Source organism: Bidens hawaiensis, unplaced genomic scaffold, assembly GCF_021521415.1.
Source record: "Bidens hawaiensis isolate Kalapana, Puna unplaced genomic scaffold, B.hawaiensis_p1.1 tig00042313_1, whole genome shotgun sequence".
Taxonomy (NCBI): domain Eukaryota; kingdom Viridiplantae; phylum Streptophyta; class Magnoliopsida; order Asterales; family Asteraceae; genus Bidens; species Bidens hawaiensis.
In genome coordinates this window covers 106176-131411 of record NW_027497493.1, presented here as the reverse complement: position 1 = coordinate 131411, position 25236 = coordinate 106176, and the positions used below count along the sequence as shown (strand labels likewise).

Here is a 25236-nt window from a genome sequence, read left to right as displayed (position 1 = left end):
TTGTTTAGTTTTTCAAAGGGCGCTCTTTTTCATAAATTGGTAACAACTTGAAACACAACCATAAGATGGTATATAGATTTACCTGGTTGCGTGAATTGGTGAAAGTGTGACCTTGGTTTATGTGTTAGACATGAGAGTTTTTTTATCAATTCAGTAATGATTTTGGTGGTTTTTGCTCACAAATTATTAAATTTGATTACTCTTGCAGCTTTTTGAGTTTTTTATTTTAAAGCATGATGTATTTAAAAGCTCTGCTTCAGATACTTATGTTATATTTGGTGAGGCCAAAATAGAAAAGTTAAGCTCACGGTTACAAAGTCAGGCAGCAGCTCAGTTTAAAGCCCTTAATCTAGGTAACAATTCAACTGAGTCCGATCCGAAGACCTTAACCATGGCTCAAGATGATGAATACATTGATGAGAACGGAGTGGAGGCCAAGGACATTGAGTTGGTTATGACTCAAGCTGGGGTGTGTAGGCCAAAGGCGGTCAAAGTTCCCAAGGCTGCTGATGGAGATATAGTATCGGCTATTAATGAAATTACCTTGCGACGCTACATACAACCAACCATACACCAACAATGGGGTTCACATGGCATTGAGTAAATGACTAGTTTGTGACTAGATTGCTAGTCAACTAAGTTCAAATAATTAGTTAAAATTGTTTGCAAGTATTAATTTGTATTCGGATTTTAGTATGTTACCATGGATTATGGATTTTGAAGGATTTATGTAAAATTTGGATTCTTTATGATGTGTATTTCCCTATTATAATTATTAATCATTCACTATGGTCATTCAGAGCTCTAACCGAACATATATAGCTTATTTACACAAAATAGTTCAAATGGGTAAAATAGTCATTCTGTACGATCATTTAGAGGTCCAACCAAACAATATTTATTGGCTCAACACTTAATGGTTCAGAGTCACTTACCCATACAGACCTCTTAATGGTTCAGCACTTAATGATTTAGCGCTTGCCAAACAGCCTCTAACTCTCTATCTTTCGAGATAGAGGAAATGATTAGTCCATTACACATACCACATTCCACGAGTTAAAATCTTTGTCCACTAGTCATCCATGAATAGTCTTTTCATTACAAGTTTAACCACAAGCCATGTTTATACCTTTTACCATATCATCCAAATAATACCCTTCTCTACATAATTTACACCCAATCGTACAAGCAAAACTAATTTATTATTCAAGATTACACTTCGTCTTTTATTCCACCATCATCACCACAAATATTACTTAATCACTTCTATCATCTCAACACACAATGCAAATTCAACCAATTTCCCCTTTTTCAAAACATGGATGAAAAAAAAAAGAAGTAATTTTTTAAACAGACAACGAATCCTTAAAATGAGCTACTGTCTAAATTCACTATATCGAGATACACTCGCCTTCCGATCAGAGAAAACCCTCACCTAAGGCCAACGCCCATGAACACTCGCTCGAAGGCACGATAGTGCGGTGAGATAAAACTCGTTCAGTTCAAGGATCCAACTAGCAATGTTGTTGAGACCGGACTAGACGGGCCGGTCAAACCGGTCCGACTGGAATTCTGTCCACTGACCTGCCCGGTTCTATGCAGTTCGCTCGACTCTCAAAAAACCGGCCGATCCGACCCGTTAAACCGGTTTACAATGAAATTTTCATGTTTTGAAAAAAACTTTTTTGCAACCCTAACCGTTATTTTTGAGGCAAAATCTATTCGGCAGGTTAAACCGGTGAATCAGTTTCCCAACTGGTTCGTTGTCCGATCCATTTATAAAAATAGTACCAACTAGTTAACGTCACTTACTCGTCTACTCTCGTCATCACCCAGTGCCGCCGAATTCATAATATTTCTGATTTTTTTTATTCCTAAAATTTCATGAAAGGAGACAAACTTAAAGCTCCAAGATCCAAACCCGGGACCCGAGTCTCAACTCAACTCACACTCTACTTCGGCGAAATCACCGCCGCAAACCACCTATATCTCCGGCGACTAGATCCAACTCCGGCTATGGCCGATTCGGGCCCCAAATCCCGCTTAATCCATACCATCTTAATCCCATCTCTAGAAACCATCATAAAAAACAGTTCTTGGCGCAAACACTCCAAACTCATTCAAGAATCCAAATCAGCACTCGAACACATCAATTCCGGCAATAAACCCACATCAGATGTCGACCCATCAACCCAATTACAAAACCCAGAACCAGATTTGGATATTATATTGATTCCTTTGATTAACGCTTGCTGTACGGAAAATGTTAAAATCGTTGAGCCTGCGTTGGATTGTGTACAGAAATTGATTGCTTATGGGTATTTAGAAGGTGAGGTGGACCCCACAGGTGGGCCCAGTGAGAAGTTGTTGGCGAGGTTGTTTGATTCGGTGTGTAAGTGTTGTGAGTTAGGGGATGAGGGTGTGGAGTTGTTGGTGTTGAAGACGGTTTTGTCGGGTGTTATGTCGGTGTCGGTGCGGATACATGGTGATAGTTTGTTGCAGGTTGTGAGGGCGTGTTATGACGTTTATTTAGGGAGTAAGTTTGCGGTGAACCAGACGACTGCGAAGGCGTCGTTGGTGCAGATGCTTGTGATTGTGTTTAGGCGGATGGAGGCGGACTCGTCGACCGTGCCGGTGCAGCCGATTGTGGCGGCGGAGATGATGGAGCCGACGGAGAAAGGGGATGGTGACGGTGCGATGGCGGTTTTCGTTCAAGGGTTTATTAGTAAGGTAATTCATGGGATGGATGGGGTGTTGAATCCCGGGACGGCGGTGGGGTCGAATGCAGGTGGGAGTGGGATGCATGATGGGGCGTTTGAGACGAAGACATCGACTGTGGAGTCGACGAACCCTGCAGATTTGCTGGATTCGACGGATAAGGATATGTTGGATGCTAAGTATTGGGAGATTAGTATGTATAAGACGGCATTGGAGGGGCGGAAAGGGGAGTTGGCGGATGGGGAGGGGGATAGGGATGATGATGCGGATGTGCAGATTGGGAATAAGTTGAGACGGGATGCGTTTTTGGTGTTTCGTGCTCTTTGTAAGCTGTCGATGAAGACTCCTCCTAAAGATGCGTTAGCGGATCCGCAGTTGATGAGAGGAAAGATTGTTGCTTTGGAGTTGTTGAAGATCTTGTTGGAGAATGCAGGGGCTGTTTTTAGAACTAGTGAAAGGTACTTACTTTACTTAACCGCTCTTTTTCAATTAAATGTTGATTATGTAAGTATAGTATTATGTATCATGGTTATGCTGCAGTGGTTTAAGGATTGTTATAGTTAACTTAGCCACCCTGGTTTTATTCTAACCATTAAGCTAGTGTAGCTTTCTAACACGTGCAATGTTACTATTGGAGCGTTATAGATTGTAAGATTCTTACCAGCAAATAAATATTCGCACACGTAATAACATTTTCTAGTAGTCTCATGACACCTGATTTATATTTACTAGTGCTGTCAATTGGGCACCTGTTTAGACACAATTAAGCCTGCTAATAAAAAAAGTGCACTATGTGACTTTTTTATTTTTATTTTTTTTTTGAATAATTGAAATTAGTAGGCTAGGCTCCATCATTTCTCCTTATCGTACATGAAACTTAAAACTGTGTTATAGACATGAGATATAAAGTAGTTAAACAAGTAAACATTAGTTTTATTTAGGTCAATATGCTTAACTATTTTTGTTTTATTTATCATAGAGAACCTCCTAAATCCTTTTTTTTGAAAACTTGAGAGTTAAATTTGCAATCATATTTAAACTGCCATTTTGACTCTGGATAATTTTAATCGCATGCTAATGTTTTCTTTTTCTTGTTATTGTGGAGCAGATTTTTAGGTGCCATTAAGCAGTACTTGTGCTTATCATTGCTCAAGAACAGTGCATCAACTCTTGTAACTGTATTTCAGCTATCTTGCTCAATTTTCATTAGCTTGTTGTCAAGATTTAGAGCCGGATTGAAGGCCGAAATTGGAGTGTTCTTTCCTATGATTGTTCTCAGAGTTCTAGAGAATGTTGCTCAACCTAATTTTCAGCAAAAGATGATCGTACTGCGGTTTCTTGAAAGATTATGTGTTGATTCACAGATTTTAGTTGATATATTTGTCAACTATGATTGTGATGTCAATTCATCTAATATTTTTGAAAGGTATGATATCACATTGACATTTGTATAGAGTATATATGGATTGCCTCGAATTCAACTAACCATGTTATAGTATTTTTACAGAATGGTCAACGGACTTCTTAAGACCGCTCAAGGGGTCCCACCTGGGGTTGCAACCACACTTTTGCCACCTCAGGATATTGCCATGAAACAAGAAGCGATGAAGGGTTTAATCACGGTTTTAAAATCAATGGGAGATTGGATGAATAAACAGTTACGCATTCCCGATCCTCGTTCTATAAAGAAAGCTGAGCTGGCGGATAACATCCCTGAAATAGAAAATGGAATCACAAATGAGCATGAGCCTGTTGAGGGCCGCGATTCTCATTCTGAACCCTCGAGTGAAGTTTCAGATGCTTCAACAATCGAGCAACGTCGGGCTTACAAACTCGAACTTCAAGTAAATATTTCATATTTTGTTTTGTTCGTTTATTAGTTTGATAGCCGATAGTTCTCTAATTTAATATTAATGGCAGGAAGGTATATCAATTTTTAACCGGAAGCCTAAAAGGGGATTGAGTTTTTGATCAATATGAATAAAGTGGGAAATTCTCCCGAACAAATTGCCGAGTTTATAAAAAATGCATCTGGTTTAAACAAGACTTTGATCGGTGATTATCTTGGCGAAAAAGAAGATTTACCACTGAAAGTAATGCATGCATACGTTGACTCATTTGACTTTCATGGTATGGAGTTTGATGAAGCAATCAGAGTCTTTTAAGGGGCTTTCGATTACCTGGCGAAGCCCAAAAAATTGACCGAATTATGGAAAAATTCGCTGAACGTTATTGCAAATGCAATCCAAAAGCATTCATTAGTGCGGACACTGCATATGTTCTTGCTTACTCTGTTATTATGCTCAATACTGATGCTCATAATCCCATGGTTAAAAACAAGGTATCATCATATCATCATTTAATATTTTATCATACTTCATATTGATCTTGACCTAGTTTTGCTAATAATATGACTACTTTATACAGATGTCAGCTGATGATTTTATAAGAAATAACCGTGGGATAGATGATGGAAAAGATTTACCTGAAGAGTACTTGAGATCATTATATGAACGCATATCACAAAACGAAATTAAAATGAAAGAAGACGATTTCGCCCGTCAACAGACGCAGTCTGTAAACTCGAACATATTTTCGAGTTTAGACAGTATTTTGAATATTGTGGCGCGTAAGAATTTTGAAGAAGGTCAAACAAGTGATGATCTTATGCGACACATGCAAGAACAGTTTAAAGAAAAAGCCGCAAATCAGAGTAAGATGAAGCATTGAATCATCTGATCCACGAGTGTTCTGTCTCACCTCTTTTGGTTTTGACTTATGCTGACTATTTGCAGGTCAGTATTTTATCCTGCTACGGATGCGTTTATACTTACATTCATGATAGAGGTGTCTTGGGCTCCTATGTTAGCTGCATTTAGTGTTCCTCTCGACCGAAGTGATGACGAGGCGATAATATCTCTTTGTTTAGAAGGCTTTCGTGCTGCTATCCATGTGACATCAGCAATGTCCATGAAGACTCACCGAGATGCTTTTTAACATCACTTGCAAAGTTTACTTCCCTTCATTCACCAGCTGATATAAAACAAAGAAATATAGAAGCCATCAAGGTTTTACCTTTTTATCATTGGTTATTAGCATTACAAAACCATCTTCTCGTTTTATATACACAAATCTTATTTTTTTTTTCTTTGTTGCTTTAGGCAATAGTTACAATTGCCGATGAAGATGGGAATTATCTACAAGATGGATGGGAGCATATTCTAACATGCGTTTCACGGTTTGAGCATCTGCATTTATTAGGTAAAGGGAGCCCATCGGATGCGACCTTTTTTGCTGTTAATCAGAACGAATCTGAAAAGTCAAAGCAAACAAAGTCAAACATCCTTCCGGTTCTTAAAAAGGTCAAGCATACTCCTGCAGGTATAACATCTGAGCAGGTGAATAGCTTGCTCTCCAAGTTAACTTGTCGGGACAAGTTGGCGAAATGAACCGGATATTCGTAAGAAGTCAACAACTTAACAGCGAGGCGATAGTTGACTTTGTCAAAGCTTTGTGCAAGGTGTCTATGAAGGAATTAAAATCTACATCTGAACCACGAGTGTTCTGTCTCACCAAGATAGTTGAAATCGCGTATGAATCTTTTTTATTTGGATCATAATTTTAATAGTATTGTTTTTCTAGTCATAATTATCTGTTTTTTTTTGTGCAGTCACTATAACATGGACCGTATTAGGCTCGTTTGGACGAGTATTTGGAATGTACTATCTGACTTCTTTGTAACTATCGGTTGTTCTGAAAATCTATCAATTGCAATATTTGCAATGGATTCTTTACGCCAACTATCTATGAAGTTTCTAGAACGTGAAGAGTTGGCTAATTACAACTTCAAAACGACTTCATGAAGCCTTTTGTGATTGTCATGCGCAGAAGTAATGCTGTTGAAATCAGAGAATTAATAATCAGATGCATCTCTCAAATGGTTCTTTCTCGAGTCAATAATGTCAAGTCCGGATGGAAAAGCATGTTCATGGTATTTACTTTTTTTACTATTTTACTTCTAAATACCCTTTTAAATACATTTATTATTTGTTTCTGTGAAATTACAGGTCTTCACGACAGCAGCTTATGACGACCATAAAAACATTGTACTTCTTGCATTTGAAATGATTGAGAAGATCGTGCGGGATTATTTCCTGTACATTACCGAGACAGAAACCACCACGTTCACAGATTGTGTGAATTGTTTGATTGCATTTACGAGTAGCAGATTTGATAACGATATTAGCTTAAATGCTATTGGCTTCTTGCGTTTGTGTGCTGCAAAACTGGCTAAAGGAAGTTTAGGATCTTCAGCAGCAAATAAGGGCAAAAACGTCCTCGAAAGAAAAGAGAGAGTGATGATAATGGAGATTTGGAGGACAAAGATGGACATCTGTACTTTTGGTTTCCATTATTAGCTGGTAAGAAAAATGCAACTATACAGACTAATAGGCTTGTAAAATAACCGAAGGAATACGGACTGGACAATTTCGTTCGCTTAACTTTAACCGAACGAACAATTGAGCGAACATGGTTTTCTTGTCGTGATCATTCTTAAGAAAATGAGCGTGTTCGTGTTCAATTAATGTTTGTTTATTAATAGCATAAACGAATGGTACACAAACATAGATAAACAAACATAAATGAGCAAACATCAATAAAAATTAAACGTGAACATCAATCTATTGGGCCTAAAATTAATAAAACTAGACTAAATTATAGCAAGCCTAAATATTAATGAAACGAGAATAAATCATAGACAAACGTAAACAAACAAATAAAAAACATGTCAACTAACAAACATAAATGAACGTAAACGTACCTTCACGAACAGCGGTGAATAAACGAGCATGTGTTCATGTTCGTTCATTAAGTAAATGAACAAAAAATGTTCGTTCATGTTTGTTTTTTTTTTATTAAATAAACAAGCTTTCTACCCAAGATTTCACTAACATAAATGTGAACTATGAAGATGAAGTAATGCTCTAATTTAAGTATTATGTTGTGTTTCTTCAGGTTTATCAGAACTTAGCTTTGACCCAAGACCAGAAATTAGAAAAAACGCACTCAAAGCACTGTTCGACACGTTAAGAAACCACGGTCATAACTTCACTCTACCTTTGTGGGAAAAAGTGTTCGATTCCGTCTTATTCCCAATCTTCGATTACGTTCGCCACGCAATTGACCCGTCTGGTGAAACTCCTTCACAACACGGGATCGATGCCGACGTGGACGAATCTGATCACAACTCTTGGTTATATGAAACATGCACACTTGCACTCCAGTTGGTGGTTGATCTTTTTGTTAACTATTACAACACTGTCAATCCACTTTTAAAAAAAGTATTGATGTTGTTAGTAAGTTTTATAAAACGACCCCACCAAAGCCTTGCTGGCATCGGGATTGCGTCGTTTGTTCGGTTGATGAGTAATGCTGGGGACTGTTTGATGATGACAAGTGGCTTGAAGTGGTTTTGTCTTTAAAAGAGGCTGCAAAAGCTACACTTCCTGATTTTATGCTTATTTTAAATCAAGATAGTTTAGATGTGAACTATGAAGATGAAGATTTGGATAATTTTAGGAGGGACCGTTTATATGCTGCTGTTTCGGATGTTAAATGTCGGTCTGCTGTTCAACTTCTGTTAATTCAGGTATGGTATATATTTGTTTTGCCTGGTAGATGGTCATTAATAGTTTATTTTGCTTTAGGTTTAACCGAACAATCGATCGAACATGAACAACTAAACGAATATGGTTTTCTTGTTTGCGTTCATTCTTTAAGAAAATAAACGTGTTCTGTGTTTTTTTTTATGTTCGTTCATTAACAATATAAACAAATGGTTCACGAACGAACATAACTGTGCTGAAACCAATTAAAAGTAAATGTGAACAATGTTTTGGGCCTAAAAGTTATTTAAACTAGGCTAAACTGGAACGAGCCTAAAAAATTTAAATGTATATATTAACGAACGTAAACAAACATAAAGTAATGAACATAAATGAATGCAAACGAACAAGCACAAATGACTTTTAAGTGAATGAATGTTCACGAAAATAAATGAACGTATGAGGCGTGTGTTCATGTCTGTTCGTTTGGCTAAATGAAGAAAAGCTTTTGTTTTGTTCATGTTCGTTTGTTTATTAAATAAACGAACTTCCTGTTGAACGGTTCACTGAACGTTCGGCTCGTTTACGGGCCTACATGTACAGCTTCCTAAATCATTGATAGAGTCTAGAATCTGGACTCAAACAAACGATTCAATTACTGGAACATAATAACCCGATTCGAGATGGGAGGTCTCCGATTACCCAATTCGAGATGGGAAGTCTCCAATACAAGGTTAAAGAAAACCTAATACTTAGATAATAATAAAACATTGACATCCATAAAGATAAGGCCCTATGCCTATTTATTCTAAATTAGTGTTGAAACTTCTCCGTTACTTTAGCCTTTGACTCCTCAAATTAAGCCTTTGACTTTGACTCTCCTTTGAATACTCTTTAAATTAAATGATAGCGGGAAACTGAATCTGTTCTTTAATTGACTTAACCCGTTTGGCATTATGGGTATTAACCCGAACCAGGTTTCTATCAATCATTTTATTCAAAAATTTAGATTGGTGGTATTATCACTCAGAATTTAAATGCTGATGGTAAAATACTCAAAAAAAATCACTAGTTAGAAAGATATTTGATATAAACAAACACTCTAGTTGTTTCTGATGGTAAAATATTAAAAAAAAATTACTTGTGTGAATTTGCAGGCAATAATAGAGATATACAACATGTATAGATCTCAGCTATCAACAAACAACACTTTACTTCTTTTTGATGCGGTACACCAAGTGGCGAGTCACGCACACAAGATAAACGCTGATGTCACCTTACGTTCCAAGCTTCAGGAATTAGGTCCAAGAACACAAATGCAGGACCCCCCGTTGTTACGCCTCGAAATCGAGTCATATCAAACCTGCCTCACATTCTTACAAAACCTTAAATCAAAAGCAGAGTCTCAACTTATTGACCTTTGTCAAGAAGTCTTGAAATTCTATGTTGAAGTATCAGGTCCTCCACGTGCAACCGAGTCAACTCCTAACCGGGCCCACTGGTTGATACCGTTAGGGTCCGGGAGAAAGAGAGAACTGGCGACACGCGCACCTCTTATTGTTACAACTCTACATGCTATTTGTAGTTTGGAAGATTCTTCATTTGAGAAGAATTTATCTAACTTTTTCCCTATTTTCTCGAATCTTATAAAGTGTGAGCACGGGTCACGTGACGTCCAGGTTGCTCTAAGTGAAATACTCGACTCGTCAGTCAGTCCCGCTTTGTTGCGATCATGTTGATACAGTATCTTAGATTCGAGATTTGTAATATTGTTTGCCGTTATATTTTTTTTCGATTGGAAATATTGTTCATAGTATGAAAGTGTTAGGAGCTTTTTTGATTGTTTGGCGCCACACAGAATCTATAGTTTTTTAAAGGAGTTTTGTTGTATGTTAATCAACTGTTGAATGTTTGTATTTTAAACGAATGATCGACAACAAAAATCGCATCTGTATGATTTATTTTTGGTACATTGGTTTTTATTAATCGCAACTATCTCTTTTTGGTCGTTGTCGGGCCCACCTAACGAATTGGCAGCTGACGGTCCCAACTTTTAACGTATTCGTTCCCAACGGTCCGCAACTAACGGAATCCTAACACCGTTAATTGCAGGTCGCTGGAAAAACGTTTTTGTCAGAAAAGTCATTTTTTTTCAGAAAACACCACCCGAACACCACCACCACCACCAACCAACCACCACCATTTGAGCACCACCAACTGATTCTGACAGTGGTTTAGGGTTTTAGCGACCTCAATAATTGAGGCTTTAACAAGAAAAATGTTTCTAAAGGTCTGATACAAAATTACAAAGATGTTTTGGACAAAAATGTTGAGTTTTTCGGAAAAAAAATTTAAGTTTTCGGCAAAAAAAAACGTTTTTCCGGCGATCTGCAACTAACGACGTTAGGATTCTGTTAGTCGCGGACCGTTGGGAACAAGTACTTTAAAAGTTGAGACTGTCAGTAGCCAATTCGTTAGTTGAGACCGACAACGAACAAAAGATGATAGTTGGAATTAATAAAATCTAATCAACCTTTATTTTTTGGGGTTTGCAATGTTTTTTTTTGCAAGATTTATGCACAATGAATCAAAGGTTGATGGTCATTCATGTACATTGTGTACAAATGATCCTTAATGTGAATAATATTAGTTGCTTTTTAAGATAAATAAAAATTATTTCTTTCACGTTGTTTTGTTTAATCTTTATTTTGACACCAAGTCAACACGGTTTGTATATCTTAATAATAAATTTATTGGTTTGTATTTCAAACTTAGGTTATCCTTTTTCATGGTTTTGTAACTTTTGATTGATATAGTTTGAAGATTGAATCATTCCTCCACCGGCAGTTGCGGAGACGACGACTTGGTACATAAACAAAGACGGTACCAAGTCAGGTGAATGTGATGGCCGGCAAATCTAAACCATTTTTGTTGTTGGTATTCTGGTCTAATGATATGGGGATGATTAAGACTAGGGATCTTATGGTCTTATGTTCAAAACCTGACTCAAGGGGGTTCTTTCAATAATGAGTTTCATCGCATTCTTAGATGAGTCAGTTCTGAAATATCAAAATCAGTATAAACGGTTGAAATCTCATAATTTGAAAAGCTCACTTTGGTTCTGTTAATATATAAATCTATTTATTTATTTATTTTAAAAAAGAAACTGATATTAATGTAATTGTTAATATGTCTCTCTTCTCACTTGATTGAAAAAAAAACAAAAAACGAACAAATTAGTTTGATTGCCTGTTTGTGATACGTACCATGTTTCCTCAAGCAATATGCAACTCACCCACGTCTCATGCGTGTTTTATTGTTTTCTAATTTCTTATATTAAGTTAGTTTACAACTTCTAGGTAATGGGTCTAGTTAGTGGATTAGTGGGTTTAGTTAGTTTCATTAGTTTGTAAGCATATATAAGGCCTTCTTGTTATGTTTAGGGGGTGTTTGGGATTCCTTATTTTACCTCCTTATAACTTTTCATTAAGTTAATAAGTTACAACATTGTAACTTTTAAAACTTTTCCTCTCACAATATAAGCAATCTCAAACACCTTATTCCTTTTCAAAAAGTTAATAAGTTATAAATTAGTGAAAATAAGCAATACCAAACACCTCCTTAATGTTAAGAAGAATATTGAAGTAAAATTATGTTTTGTTCTCTCTATTCTTTGGAGTTTAACCTGCTCAAAATGTCACTATCTATTGGGAAATTAGCCATCTCGAATCGGCTTATATCAGTTTGTTTATGTTTGTAACCTATATAAAAAAATAGTGTACGTTATTAGTGGACGTCTCTCATCGACCGGTCTCACGACCAACACAGAGGATGAATCTTAAGTGCCAATTGAATGATGTAGTGGTGCAGTCAATTGATCCGTTCTCTATACCAATTAAAACTGACCAATGGCAATTTAATCGTTCCCCCTTTAAAAAAAGCCCTAGATGCTTTACAGTTTCATATCTCCCTCTCTTTCTCTCTGCCACGAACCACCACTGGTCCCATCGTTCAAAAGGCCTCAAGCCATCATCATCTAGGGTTCCGGTTTAGAGAGACAAAGCGAAGGACGTCAATCACCATGGGCGCGGCTGGGTTCGATTACTGTATCACATGGTCGGCCAACATTCGATGTTCAAACACAAAAGATACGCCACAAATCTAAAATTTTGTTGCTGATATTCGAAGGTTCTTCTCTTCCTTCAACAAAAATGAGTATGCACTGCTAATTTGGTACTAATTTAGGGGAGGATTGATGTTTTGTTGTTATTGTTGATTATATCAAGTGGTTTCTTAACATGAATTTGAAGCCTCTGCTACATGCTTAGATGATATTACAATTATATTGAAGGTGGATTATGCCAATGCTTATTTTGTTACTGGTTCGTTGTTGCATTTATCTACAGTTTAAATGCTATGATTAGATCGAGGCATATTATGACTTTCTGTAATTACATAATGTTGAGTTTAGGAAATTTTGCATCTGGAATTTATGTAGAAGATTGTATATGTGAAGATTTAACCATTATGTGGTAAGAGCTTAAATGATTCAACTCATTTGAAAGGTGACATAATTTACATTATTTTACAATCTTGTTTTAATTTGTAAATCATTGTGTATATTCTGATAGTGTGGACCTGCAGGTAAGGAATTATACTCTCGCAGCTTGAAATTGCTTGTACCGTTCTTTGACCATCCTTCAATCTCATTACAAAACACTACAAAGGTATCTTTTTTTTTCTTTGCATTGTATTTCATTAACTTTATGATCATAATCAAAAATAACTTAATATGGTAGTAGTAATAGTAATAATAATAATAATAATAATAGTGAAAAGGCACAAGTCTTGAATGGTTGTAGCAGTAAAAGTTGGTTATATAGAGTAAATAATACTTTTGGTGTATGACATGTTCAACTCTTTTAATCGAATGTTTTGACATATAATCATGGCATACAGTCTAAATTTTTTTAGCATTTTCCTTTCCTTTAACTTTATCTTTACATATATAAAGAAGACGAAGGGGATAGCTTTGAATTCGGTTTGGTTGTAAACGAGTGAGCGGGTAGGTTCGGTTTGTAAAAGTGTGGTACTGAGGAATTAGTGAAGGTTTTACAAATATCACATACAATGAAACTTTATTAATTTTGCCAACTTGCCAGGTATTAGTTATGCAATTTATGTTTGTAATTGTTTTAAAGGTTTTTATGAAACAATTTACCGTTACTAGGGGTGTACATGGGTCGGTTTGGGGTGCTTTTGGCCCATCCCGTAACCATAACCGAGATGCCGGTTAATGGAAAAGCATAACCATACCCGTCGGTTATGGCAGTTATGGACTGGTTAACCATGACCAAAACAATGTAACTGGACTTAAAAGTCTAGACCATGCGTTTTGTTATTTGACATTTATATTTATATTAGATTATTACACAAAAAAATGACGTGACATAATTATTCTTAATTAACATTGAAATTGATTTGCAAACATAGAAAGTCTTCGTTTATTTTAGTCACTGTATGATTTATGATTTAGGTTTGAGATTAATATAGAATATTTCAAAAATTGAATTCGATTATTAATACTTGGATGGAAATTAAAATTTTAATCGCGGACCTCTTATTTTTATATTGTTACAGAGTTTTATTGTTGCATGGCTTGCAATGGTGATCGCCACGTTTTCAACAGGAATTGATTCTCAATGCTTTCAGGTAAAAGTGAAACTTTTTTATTTTAAAAGACGGTTTTCGAATGAAAATTAAAAGTACGTGTATTTAGTTGCAGTTTAGAAAGGATGAAAAACAGGAGGAAGATGATGTTCCTTTTGGATTTGGATTCTTTCGTTTTATGTTTGCTACTGGAGCTATGTACTTTGCAATGTTGTTCATTGGTTGGACTTCTAATCATACCATGAAAAAGTAAGCGATTATTGATTTATAGCAATATAATATCTTTGATAAATATAAACCAATTGAAATGTTAATTTACTTCCCTAACTGCGAGAGTATAATTCCCTACCTGCAGGTCCACACTATCAGAATATACACATTGATTTACAAATGAAAACAAGATTTAAAAATCATGTAATTTATGGCACCATTCAGATGAGTTGAATCATTTAAACTCTTACCATTCAAAGGAAATTCCTAGGTAAAACTTTACACACATACACACACCGTTTTTTTACTTTTAATAATTATTTGTTAATTTCAAACTGTTTCATATGATGGCAGGGATGATTTGGTAATTAGCGCGGGTGCAGTTTTAGTTGATGGACTTGGAGATGGTATTTCATTAGAAGCACTGGATCAAGATTTTGAATTTCTTAGAAATACATCTTTTAGATTGCTACAAGGATGCAGGATGTGAAACACTAAGACGGTATGGAATTTAAATATTTTGTTTGATATATATGTGCTGCTTATTTTTTAATTTAAATGCAGGAATATGTCTTGTGCCCATCATGTTGTGGGACACTCTTTTATACATATATGTGATCGATGCCGATTTTGGATATGTCAGTGGTGCTCCCAGAAAGATTGATCTTTATATTGGAAAGGTACGTTACTACTGTATTGTATTGTGGCAATTCAATTGACTTACAATGATGGTTTTATATATTGTAGTTTTTGTTAACTATAACTTTGATTGAATATTGTTGCAGACGGTGGTAAAAAGAGTGGTTGCAATGGGTCAAGAGTTTATTGTCGTGTTAATTTCTTTATCGACATCGATCATTCGGTTAATGCAAAACTTACTCGTGCTTGGTTAACCATCGGTTATTCTTATTTGTTAGTCAACCATTGGTTAATTAAGTTTTACAGGTCTCTTCCATGTTTTGCATGTTTCTTTCAATGATATTGTACCTATGTGTATTTGCAAAGAGTGGGAACAAGCATGATGTGCACCATCATTTGGGTGGGATTACGTGACTAAGGATCAATAGGGTTAGTTTGACTTTAAACACGTGATGAATGGGGTATATTTGTGATGTATGTAAATTTAAAATGTTGAAACAAGATTATGTAAAGTTGATTGTGTTCTTACCCAAAATTGTTTGTATAAATACATAAGCTTTTCAATGGGCTTTTAGTCTATTTTTAAATGTACTAATTTTGCAACTTTAGTCCACATTCATCATGATACCTTATATTATATACATTAGTATATATATATAATTGTGTTTAGTTTATTTTATTTGCTGATGTTATAATTTTTTTTATCCTAAATTACACCAAATACACATTTTACCATAGCAAATGGCGGTACATAGCGGTGGAGTTGGACTATATGAAGGTAATGCCCTTGGATACAAAGATATTTAATTGTTATCCGTGTGATCAAACATTAAGGAGACGTGTGTGATTTGCTACATCTTGACTTAAATAAAGCGATTAGAGGCAAACGATTAGCTTGACGGATATCGTAACATAGTAAATTCCTATAACTAACAGTATCGTGGTCATATTTTACACCCGCCGCAAAGCGTGGACTCTCTGCTATATATATATATATATATATATATATATATATATATATATATATAAACAAACCAGTTTGATATTTTTATGGTCTTTTTTATCTACATAATAAAGTACCGATAGAAGATTTAACGTTTATTAAAAGGTTTATATATTTTTTAAAAAAGTGTTGTGATTATCTATAATATATATAAACGAAAACCCAAAAATCCTATGTGTCGCGATGTGGTCGCTCCCCCCCTTTATGGAAGCCACCGGATTTCTTGATTTTTAACTGTAGGCCTCTCAGAGCATTCTCATCCAGTTCCCTATCCCTATATCCATATATATCATATAATTACACTAAAAAACACTACATTTCTCTCTCCTGTTTAATTAAATAATATTTTTTTATATCTTTTTCATTTCAGTTTTCTCTCTCCATCCTATAATTTACAAAAAAAATCACTAAATTTTCCTCAATTTTACAAAAAATCACTACCTTTTCTCTCTCCACCCTATAATTTACACTCACAACCCCACCCTATAATTTACAAACCCTCCTCACATAATTTTAGGGGATGGATTGGGAATGCTCTCATTGATTTAACCCAAATTCATAGGTATGAGTCTTTACCAAAACCAGATGGCTCTTAAACGGGTTATAACATCTTATTAAATTAAAAATTAATCTTACCAATTATTTGATATGAAAATCCTACAAAATATGAATATACTAAAATTTATTATCCAATTTAAAAAAAAAATGTAACAGCCCAGCTTGTCCGCTTTAGCCGGGACGTACCGCCATCGCCTCACGGATTTGCTTTTGGTTGCCTAGGCGAAGACTTCCCAGGAGGTCACCCATCCTGATACTACTTCCACCTGAGCACGCTTAACTGTGGAGTTCTCCTCTCATCCACTACCATTAAGCGCCCAAAACGTGTTATGATGGGAAAGGTATCCACCTCTTTATAAGAAGGCTTAGTTCTCCTTCCCAACCGATATGGGATGTCACAAAAAAGATATTATTTATAATTAATAAACAATTTTATAGTAAAAAAACATAAGCGGGTCATAGATCACTAAATCCATATAACTTTTAAACGGGTTATAACATATCACTTATTTATGAAACTTTAATCATCAAACCCTAAGTATATTATTAAGTTTCTTACAATAAAGAAAATTAAAATCCAAAAAATAAATATTAAAAAACGAAAAATGTAAAACAACCATTCTCTCAAGCCATCATATTACTTTATTTGTAAATGAAGGTTTCTCATGCATTTGACCCGAATTCACAGGTAAAGGTCTCACCAAACACAGATAGCTCTTAAACGGGTTTTAACACCTCATTATATTAAAAAATAATCTCATCAAATATTTGATATGAAAATCCTATAAAATAAGAATATACTAAAAATTAAAATCCTATTTTATTTAAAAAAAATATTATTTATAATTAAGAAACAATTTTATAATAAAGAAAATAAACAGGTGATGAGTATCACCAAACCTAAATAGCTTTTAAACCGGGTTATAACATATCCTTTATTTGTGAAACCATTTCATCTTAAGTATATTAATTATTAACTTTCTCACAATAAATAAAATTAAAATCCATATACACATATATAAATATTAAAAATGAATAATGTAAAACAAACCCGTAATACGAGGGATAAAATCTACTAACTTATATTGGTAAACCTTTTCTGTTTATTATGATTTAAACTCCTTTTCTTATCTAGTTACATCATTATCTTATTTCTCCACTGTTCACGCCGTAGTCATTGTTTTAATACTTTTCACAAAAAGTAAACCACACGTAATTATATTTATATATCTTGTCACAAATAACATAAACCAAAACAAAAAACATTCAAGTGTTAAACCGAGGTATAAACATAAAAAAAGAACAATGATATGAAAAAGTCATGAAAAGAACACGTGCCACTTTTTTGCTTGTCTTTTTTATTTTATTTTTCATAATAATCTCCGAACCCCAAACGTTACTTTCCTTTCATAGTACAGCTTTGCTTTTGTAACCATTCATTTTCTCTACCAACAATTAATCTCCAATGTCAAAATCTTTGCAAACCAACATAAGTAATTTCCTCAAGAAACTAAGCATGTTGACCAAAGTCAACACCTTCAAGAACAAACCCACGAGGAAGTCACGTGCTCTTGACACCATCTCATCTTTCATAGCCATGGATGTCTCAAGTCAACTCAAGCATGTCTTCAAGTTCTTTGACATAGATGGGGATGGCAAGATTTCTCAAATGGAGCTCACAAATGTGTTGTTGACTTTTGGTCAACAAAAGTCAACGGCCACTATTGAAGCACAAGGTATACTTTAGAGGTTGACTTTAATGGAGATGGGTTCATTGACTTGGATGAGTTCATGGCCATCATGGATGGTTCCAAGCCTGTTTTTGCTTGTTACAAGGAAGATGATGAGGATGATGATCTTAAGAATGCTTTTTTGGTGTTTGATAGTGATAAAAATGGACTCATTTCTGCTAAGGAGTTGCAAAGGGTGCTCATTAGTCTTGGATGTAGCAATTCTAAGCTTGGACAATGTAGAAAGATGATTAAAGGTGTTGATAAAGATGGGGATGGGTTTGTTGACTTTGAGGAGTTTAAGTCCATGATGTCCATTGGAACCAAGTAGGTTTCATTTTGAAATTTAGGTACAACTTTTTTTTTTAATTGCATTGAAGAGTTACAAATCATGCATTGTAATGTGATAATGTGAATGTTTAGAGAGTAATTATAGATCCAATATTATTAACTTCAGGGTGTTTGAGATTGCTTATTTTAGCCCACTTATAACTTATTAAAAAAATTAAAAAGATGTTTAGGATTGTTTTATATGTGAGAGATAAGTTGGGAAGTTATAATATTTTACCTAATAACTTATCCCACAAAACTATTTGAAAGCTTTTGTTAAACATGAGTTTTTTTCTTAACTTTACACATAAATGTTTATATTAGTTTAACTATGGTAAATATAAGTACTAACTATTTCGTTTGAGTTCTATGTTATGAGAGTTTCGTAATGAATCAAACTATGTCTAATACGGAGCTAAATGAATGAGATATCATACTCGACGTACGCTTGATGCAATAAAAGTTGGTAAATTTGCACAAGTATGGGAATGAAGTGAGAAAATTTCCCACATAGGTGGTGAGACAAGCCTTAAGTAGTTTATAAGGCTAAGGGTATACACCATTTCTTTCATTTGTCACGTCTATGCATCATTCTCCACAATTTCATTATTTAATAATAAAAAGAATTAAAAAGGAAAAGGAAAAAAAATTGATTGGTTAACCCTCAAATGAGACGATAATGACGATAAGGCTAAGGGATATACACCCTTCAACACCATTCCTCTCATTCGTCACGTATGCGTTACGTCAGTTTTCCCCTATCATTCAACATCACCCCTCAACCAAGGAAATACATCATTCTCCTCATTCTCCATCATTATCCATTTTCTATCTTTTTTTTATTAAATTAGATTTTTTTTAAAAAGAAAATGAAGCCATTAAAAAGGTTGGCCCACCACCATTGGGTGAATGACCCGAATGACCATGGTCATTCTGCTCAAGTCACGCGTGAACCATTCTTGTGCGGGGCGGTGTTCACTGGTGTCACGCGGATGACATGGTAGCCACGTTGGATCAGCTACCAACCCTTACCGGTGTATTCCGGTGGATCTAATGACGATGGTCATTATGCTCAGGTCATTCATGACCAAAAAAAATAGGAGGGTGGTGTTCAAATGAGCCATTCCTCATTTGAGGTGCCACATCGGATCATTTAAGGGCCATGTGGATCATTCACCAGTGTATACCGGTTAGCCGAAGGAGAAACACTCATTGTATATCACTATAAGTCAAATACTAGTGTAACCAAGCACCGTATATAGTGTGGGGCACACCAGCGCAAGGCGTTGACGATAGCACGCCAACATGTTTAAAGGGGAGCATGTCAAACACGCGCCTCAACTTTCCTCCTTCCACCCATTTCAATTTCCTTTATATTCATTACTTCATTACTTATAGAGCACATTTGGTCCATGAAATTAGAAGAAATCATGTTTGTTTACTATTAATAAAACTGGATTTGTAATTAATTCCACCATCCATATGATTTGAAAATTCCTTCCATTTACATGTGGAATTTAAAACATTCTATTGGAACGTTTAAAGTTTACTAAAATAATTTTGTTGTTTTTCTTTTTTTTTTCCGTGTGATCAGTGTGGAGATTTGATGATAAGACTAATTTTGTAATTCACAATTTTTTTAACATTTCAATTTTTTAATTAAAGTAACCAACCAATGCATAAAATTACAAAGAATTTCATTCAAATTCCAATTCAGTTTCTGATTTCTTCCAAAAAAGCAGTCGGTAAACCAAACACCCTCTTAATATGAATTTGATTTTTCCATTTCTATTATATTTTATAACAAATTTGAAGTGGCTTCCTTACAAAAACATCTCCTATATCTCATAATGGTCACCATCTTTATCAAACAACAATGCTAAAGAAATTGATGTGTGTTTAAACATGTTTAGAAACTTTAAATATCTGTTTAAACATGTCAATTTGATGTTTGGCAATGCCTAAATTGATTTTAAAGTTATAAAAAGAGCATTCACATCCCCTTCATCTTCTCTAAATCCAAAAACACGTTAAAAAATATTATATTTTCTCTCTCATTTTCAATTAAAAAAATATTTATACCTTTATCATTACTATTTCTCGTTTTTTTTGTAAGGCCTCGATCCCGGTAGCCCTACAATTGGGTGTTGGATTTATTCATAAACACAGTTCTAAATATCAAAGTTAATTATAACTTTTGCAGAATAATAAAAGTCTCGGCTCGATTCTCGGTTCGTCTCGGCTCGTTTCGGGTCCTTTTACTCGCCACTTTACATGTCTTGCTAAACCTGTTTTATCATTAGGACAAGTTTCGGGTTATAAACTTTCATTCCCTTGCTCGGTAAGACCCAAACACCATTTGCTCAAACCGTCTATCCCAACTAACTTTCTAACCACAAAGCTCCCACTTTTCTTGTGTGACAAGACCCGATTCCTTTAAATCTTGGAATCTTAACACAAACTATCAAAAAACCATCCTTTAATCTACAACATACCTTTATAGATTTGGCTTGGTTTTGTATCTTGAACTACTTGTGAATCTAGACGGGATTTCTTGTTGCTTGAATAAGGATCAACTTGCTAAACCTTAGATCTTGGATGAAATATTAAAGGAAGGGAGGGTGTGTTTGTGTGTGTATAGAGAGTGTGTATGAGTGTCTGAATGTTGAAGGTGAATGAATGAGAATGTTTAGGGTTTTAGGGAGATTTAGAAGCTTAAATACCCCAAGTCTATGGACCTTAGGCCTGTAACCATTCTTAAGTTCATATATATATTCTAAGCCTAACACTCTGTCCCGTTATTATTTTAACCGAACTACATAACGACACAAATAATATACTATTTAAAACACGAATGTTACACTTTCACTCAAAAACACTTTCAACAAATATTAAAAAATTACAGGGGGTGAACATTATGTTTTCAAATATACAGAAAAATAACTGTATTTTCTCTCTCATTTACTCACAACACCCTAAACCACTCCCTAAATTACAAAAATCCCACTCACAAAATTTGGTGGTTAGGATATGAATGCTCTAAGCTACATTTTAAGGGTCTGTTTGGTATGAGGTAATGAAATGAATGAGGAAATGGAATAGTAAAAAAAAATGGAATGGGTAAGGAATGAAATGGATCATTGTCATTCCATTGTCATGTTTTGTTAATCTATGAAAATGAAATGAATCATTACTTTGTGTTGTTGGTTAAGAAAAAAAGACAAAGGAATGATATACAATTCATTAAAAATGACAAAAATACCTACCTCAAAATAAATGAAATTTAACAATTTTCACAACCGTACTCAATTAAAAATTATAAAAAAATTATATTTGAATAATAAAATATTTTTAACTAACAAAATTAAAAATCATTCAGCAGTTTTCAACAAAAAAAAAATTCACATAATTAACTATAAAAAAAATCAAGTTCAAACATAATCACGTTCCAAGGAAAATTCAGAATCACAAAGCAATTTTAACTATCTAAGTATGTGAGGGAAATTTGCAAATTATAGGGTGGGTTTTGAATGGTTGTAAGTGTAAATTATAGGGTGGAAAAAGAAAATATAATGATTTTTTGTAAATTTGGGAAAAGTTTGTTTGCCCCAATTTATTTTTTAATACTTGTTGAATTGGTTGTGAGTAGAGGAACGAGAAAACTGTAATGATAAATCTATAAAAAAGTATTATTTAATTGAATATGAGAGAGAAATGTAGTGTTATTTAGTATGATTATAGAAATGAAGATGAGAGACGAGCTGAGAATGCTCTAAGAAGTAAAAGTTAATTGAAAGAAAATATGTCACGTTTAGAGGATTTCGTATATCACGAGACTGGGAATCATAACGGTGAAGGACAAGGATGTAAAAAAATATAAGCACCCGGAAGGAATGAAAAAAAAAGTTGGTTAGGAGAGGAATGGATTTGAGGTTTTTACAAGGAATGAGATTATATATGTAATTGATTATTCCTTTCAATTATCAACAAAACATGTTTAAGTTTGTTGTCCTTGAATGAGTTGTTTCATTCCGTTCTCCATTGCCCCTTATCAAATACTACATAAGCATTCCCAACTCATCCCTTAAATTTTTGTTTAAGGACTCTGTAAATTATATGATAGGGTTAAGAATGATTGTGATTTGTGAGTGGAGTAGAGAGAGAAATTAGTGAGTTTTTGTAAATCTGAAAGTTTGTTTGCCAATATTTATTTTTTAATATTTGTTGAAATTGGTTGTGAGTAGAGGACAGAAAAACTATAAGGATAAAGGTGTACAAAAATATTATTTAATAAAATAGAAGAGGGAATTGTAGTGTTTTTTAGTGCAATTATAGAGATTAAGAGGGGGGGTCGACTGAGAATACTCTTGGATAAAGTCTCACTAACAAGGGAAAGGAAAAGAAATGAAGGGATGGAAAGAAAATGTTGTGTTCCTGAGTTTCATTAAAGGAATGAAAGAACAATAAGTGTGTTCCCGAGTTTCATTAAAGGAAAGAAAGCGAAGGAAAAGAAAGGAAAATGGAGGGTTTTATAGTGTTATTTCTTTCTTTCCATTTTGAAAGGAATTGAATGGATGAAAAGGAAAGGAAAATGAATGAAAGGAAAGGAAATGAATGGAAATGTTTTCATTTCCTTTCCTTTCCTTCGTTAAGTGAGCTCGGGAACACAAAGAAAGGAGATTAAGAGATGGTTTACCATGCCTCAAAACATGTAAAACGTTTATTAGTAATTTAGTATGTTTATGATGCTAAACATGAGAATCTTGACTTAGTCATTTGTTTATCTCATATTTAAATACTCGATATTTTACTAAACATCTCTTATGTGAGCATTACATGCATATAATATAATATTTATTCTTAGGTTAAACATTTATAAACAGGGACGGATTCAGTTCAATAGCAAGGGTAACATCCGTTACCCCTCAACTTTTCCGGTGAAGTGGAAAATTTTGAGTTTTTTTAACATTTTATATATAGCGTTACCCCTGAAATTATATTACGTTACCCCTCAAACATCGACGGAACCAGAAGATAAAGAATGGTTTAGATAAAAAGAATCAAGAAATCGTAATTTATTTGTTGAGCCGAGAGGATGTTTTTAAGGATAGAAGGAAAGGAAGAAGATGACTTATGGGCCCACCTTATACATTATATAATGCATGTTTATCTTTTCTTAAGTAAAAGCCAAATCAATCTTTAATAATTTTATAATTTCTTTATCATTTTGTTCTCTTTGTTTTATATAACATTAAAAAGACTCTAATTTCTTTTGTTTCCGTTAACTTCGTTATTTGTTTTCTTCAATCTATCTATATTAGATAGTTATGATTTATTTATAATTAATAAGTTTTGTGCTTTTCTTATGACGAATTTATTTTTAACTTTTGTTGTCAGTGAAACTTGAACCCATTACCTTCTAAATTTTCTCTATCCAAAATATTTAAAGGCTTTGCATTTGTCAATGAATCACCAACCCACGTTTTGAGATATATATACATACTAGGATAGAGCCCGTGTACTACACGGGTGGTTAAAAAAATTCAACAAAATGGAATGTTGTGAATCTATAATAATTGAGAAAAAGAAAAGGCTAGCATTGATTCATCCTAGTTGAGTTGGTAAGCCACAAACATTTTAAAAGCAAGGTAGTGAGTTTAATTCTCACTAATAACATATTTTTCATTTTATCATTCATGAAAGGGAAATTGTAAAAATGGAAACTTATACACTTAGCAACCTATGCGGAGAGTCTAATTGAATGACATATGGAAACATTGTCTTGCTTTAATAGTATAGTTAGATATATATATATATATATATATATATATATATATATATATATATATAAGTAGTTTTTTTTTACTATTTTCCATATCTACATTTCATCCTTTCGCATGAGTTATGTTGTTATTTTTGTATCATTTTAATTTTATCGGATGCCAAAGTAATATTTAAAGCAAAAAAAATATATATATAAAAAATGATAATTCTCGCATTATAATATTTCAGTTGTTAAAAACCTATTTAAAGGTGAATGTAAAATCAAAGTTCTATCGGGACCATAGTTAAAAAACCCTAGTTCCATTATTGGCCTCAAATGTTTTTAAAATCCCAGCACCTCATCTCTCAAAATTTTATTTAGAAGTCCGACACTGATTGATAATTAAAAATTCATTATTTAATTAAAACTAAAAAGTCCATCTTAGATAAAAAGCTCAACTTGTTGAGGGTTTTGAAAATTGAACAAGGTAAAACAAAAAGACAGAACACAGCGCCCAGGGGCGTCAACATTCGACCAACGACAATCTTATCCGACCGTTTGCTACTCAGTGAATCACCTGCTGCTATCGTCTCACCGTTGATTTTACTGGTTACAACCGCAACCATTTGTTTATCGGATATTGAAGCTAGCATTGGTACTTTTACCGATTGCAACTTATCAAGAGAGCTTTATGCAGTCAAATAGGTGAAGAGTATTTAAACAATGATCCAGTTTATGTGGTCGAAAGATAAATAGTTAATTACATAACATAAGACGATGTAATAGCTATATTTCAAGCTTTTAAATGCCGGAGAGTAGAAATCTGTTGGGTACATGTTTAACTTTATGTATTATGGTGTTTTTTTAACATCTGCTAAAAAATATTTACGCTACCCCTAGAATTATTATCTAGATTCGTCACTGTTTATAAATTAAATTAGATGTGGTCATAGTGGAAGAGGAAATCATAACCTTATGGGGGTGGTCAAAATGGGACAATTCTACACG

The 25236-nt window shown here is 34.2% G+C and overlaps 2 pseudogenes across 1 annotated transcript; both read left to right on the top strand.

Annotated features, from left to right (window-relative positions):
• The first annotated feature begins 1937 nt into the window (after window positions 1-1937).
• Window positions 1938-10263, top strand: LOC143593552 (brefeldin A-inhibited guanine nucleotide-exchange protein 2-like; annotated as a pseudogene). Its single transcript, XR_013146125.1, has 11 exons — window positions 1938-3176; window positions 3827-4144; window positions 4226-4562; window positions 4639-5059; window positions 5146-5441; window positions 5514-5786; window positions 5880-6309; window positions 6389-6709; window positions 6786-7139; window positions 7735-8368; window positions 9482-10263. The product of XR_013146125.1 is annotated as a brefeldin A-inhibited guanine nucleotide-exchange protein 2-like (transcript).
• A 7530-nt stretch (window positions 10264-17793) lies between these two features.
• Window positions 17794-18533, top strand: LOC143593551 (uncharacterized; annotated as a pseudogene).
• The last annotated feature ends 6703 nt before the right edge of the window (window positions 18534-25236 follow it).